This window comes from Hylobates moloch, unplaced genomic scaffold (genome assembly GCF_009828535.3).
Source record: "Hylobates moloch isolate HMO894 unplaced genomic scaffold, HMol_V3 SCAFFOLD_3, whole genome shotgun sequence".
NCBI lineage: Eukaryota > Metazoa > Chordata > Mammalia > Primates > Hylobatidae > Hylobates > Hylobates moloch.
The window spans coordinates 64,886,323-64,889,549 of NW_026652278.1; positions in this window are offsets into that span (position 1 = coordinate 64,886,323).

A 3,227-nucleotide genomic window follows, 5' to 3' on the forward strand; every position below is an offset into this window, starting at 1 on the left:
GCTCAAAGGAGATTATAAACAATGGCAGCCAATATTTGTTTTATTGATTACTGGCCATGAACCAGGCAGGAAGTCCCAGTCATATCAAACATCTGCTCCTTAAGAAAAATGGTGTGTTAGTGCCTATGTGTTGAACACTGCTGAGCCAGGTGCGACCCTGGGGCCTCCAGAGGACCTGCACCAGGAGTGCAGCTGAGGCTGGGGGATCCAGCGGATGTGGGGACCCAAGTCCCTGCAGACCTGCTCCATGCCCACACGCTGCCCAGGAACAGCCTGAAAGAGGCAGGAGAGAAGCACAGCATGGGGTTTGGGCACCAGCTGCTAGGAGCGCCAGGGTTCGAACACCAGCCACGCCCCACACAGACCTCGGGCATATGGCTCACTCTTTCCAAGCCTTGGTTTCCTCATCTATGAAATGGGCATGATAGTGGCATTTATGGCACAGCACTGTGGTGCTGCTCAATGAGACGCCATCTGATGCATAACATTTTGAAAGATCAACTGGTATTTTCCCGTCTGGATTTCCTTCCCCACCCTTCTCAGGATCTGCAGCCAGGCTCCTCAGCAGTGGTGTTCCTCCCTTCTGGGAAAGGACGTGGCAGAAGAGGGCAGAGGGAAATGGAAGGAGCCTCTTCCTGAATTTTGTGTGCAAAAGCCTTGGCTTTAGGGGAAGCTGTAGGGCGGCAAATGGAGAAAAAACATCCTGAATGAGTAAGAGCAGGCCTCCCGCCCAACCAACTAAAAAAGCGCTCCCCAAGGGGGAGGAGGGTAGTGGGGAGACGGGGAGCACCGACTCACGGCCGGAGCTTGGGGAAGGGCTGCAGTCCCACCTGAGGGCTACGTGTGGGAGCAGAGGGCACTCATGCCTCCTGTCCTGGTGAGAGCCCTGAGGAGGCAGCCAGGCCCAGAGAAGGGAAAGGGCTGGGCAGTGTGATGAGGTCACGGACCTTAGAGAGCCTCATTATGGGCTTTCCTCCCCCACCAGACTGTGGAAGCAGCAGATGGGTCCTGATGCAACCATGGCCCAGAAGAAATGGAGAGATTCCCCCACTCCCCCCACCCCCTCCACCCCCCTAGACTGGAGGATTCCTGAGACAGGATCACAGGGCAGCTCGATGGCTACCAAGTGGACTCACGACATTGAGGTCTCACTCAATACCCTGTGACTCTGGCAACCCCATGCCTACCCACAGGAACTCAGACATCCTCCTGGGGAAAATGGCCAGAAGTTGAGTTGTCTGAGATGAAGATTTGCCCACTACTGGCAGGGGATTCAAAATGAATATAAGGCTGAGTCACAGAAAATGAAGACCGTCTTATGTCTTGCACACTTGAATTTATGAACTGAGATTTGTGTTGCTTACAAATTCACGCAAAGGAGTTAGCGCAATGCCGGGCACCACCAGACTCTGGCTGCTATGTCCCATGTGGTTGGGATGCTGTGGTTTGCCCAGAGCCGGATGAGATGCCAAGCTGGGACTCTGTCAGGTGGCTGGTCACCGTCCCTGCTGAGGGCATCAGATGAGTGGCTGTCCTTCTGAAAGGGTGTCTGAGTGGCCACTCAGCTTCTGGTGCTTCCCAAGCTGCCTGAGATCTGAATGTGACCATCCTCTCCTTCTCCCACCTGCCTCCACAAGCATCTCTCTCCAGCATCTCTCTCCATCTCCCTAGACCCCGAGACCTGGAGCTTTCAGCCTGACGTCTGGCACAGCCTCAGATGCGGTGATCACGGAGCATTCTCTGGGAAGATGGGCCTCAGTTGTTTCCTTCCCTAGCCTGGAAAACACAGAGATCTCTGAAGATAGCCCAGACTGAGCTCACCAGAGCCATGGAGAGGAGCCAACCCAGGCGAGTACCATTTCTGCTTCTGGAAGGGGCCTCAGCTCACCCTGCTCTCACTCTGGAGTCCTAGGAGGCAACGGCCACGGCCAGCAGGCATCTGTCTTGTCTGGGAAGGGGTAGCCCAATCAGGGTCAACATAGACTCTCCCAGAACAGAACTCTGACCAAAGCCTCTAAAAAAGCTGCTGGGGGTTGAATATGGAGATTTCTGTACCCACCTGGACCCCACCTGAGGGTCCTCACCTGAGAATCCAGGCTTTATCCTCCTTCATGGAGCTGATCTGCCTGAAATGTCATCATATTAGTCAGGGCTTTCCAGAGACACAGAGCCAATAGGATGTGTGCATATATAGAAGGAGGTTTCTTTTAGGGAAGTGGCTCCTGTGATTATGGAGGCTGGCAAGTCCAACATCTGTATGGGGAGTGGTCAGGAAAGACTTGCTGCTGCTGCTGCTGCTGCAGTTCGTGTCCAAAGGCTGCCAGGGGAGAGTTGGTGCTGAGATTCAGTTTGAAAGCCGACTGCTACAGAATTCTTTCTTGCTCAGAGAGATCAGTCTTTGCCTGATGAAATGAGGCCCACCCCCTATAGGGAGGGCAATTTGCTTTACTCAAAGTCTATCAATTTAAATCTTCAAATACACCCATTCAAATACACCCTCAGAGAAACATCCAGAAGAATGTTTGATCATATATCTGGGCACTGTGGCCCAGCCAAGTTGACACATAAAATCAACCATCACAGTCATTCATTCATTCATCCAATTTGGTTGGTGGGTATAGAAACCCACCCAAGCCATCTCAAATAAGGGGAATTTATTGTAAAGACATGCAGAGATTTCACGAGAACCCAAAGATGGGCACCAAAGTGTCACCAGACATCACGGAGCCATGAAGAGCACAGACCTTTATTTAATGGGTATGGGAAGCAATGATGGGCGGGGAAAGCATGGGGTGGAATGGGGGATCTTCGATTTTGTCCCACCATCTCCCCCAGGTGTGGAGGAGTGGGTCAGCCCTTTGGACATCTCTTCAGCACACTCCGGAGCCTTAGAGCACCAGCAGCATGGGGGAAGACCATGAGAGCAGCTTATTTGATACCCATGACTTGTGAGGGGATGGGGAGAGGAGAGGGCCCTTGCTGTGGGGTTGAGCATCAGAGACAGAGCAGAAAGGACCCAGCAGGAACTAGTCTGAGTCGTCTCAGAGGAAGGGTAGGGGAAAGGGATGGGAGCGTGAGAAGTGCATACTGTTCCCCACTTCCCCCACCAGGCTGTCTCCAGAGCTTCTAACAGACATTCACGTCCTTTCACATGACCTTGACAACTGCTCTACCATTTTACTAGGGAGGAAACTGAGGCTGGGGATGGGGGTGGCGACAAGAGGAGA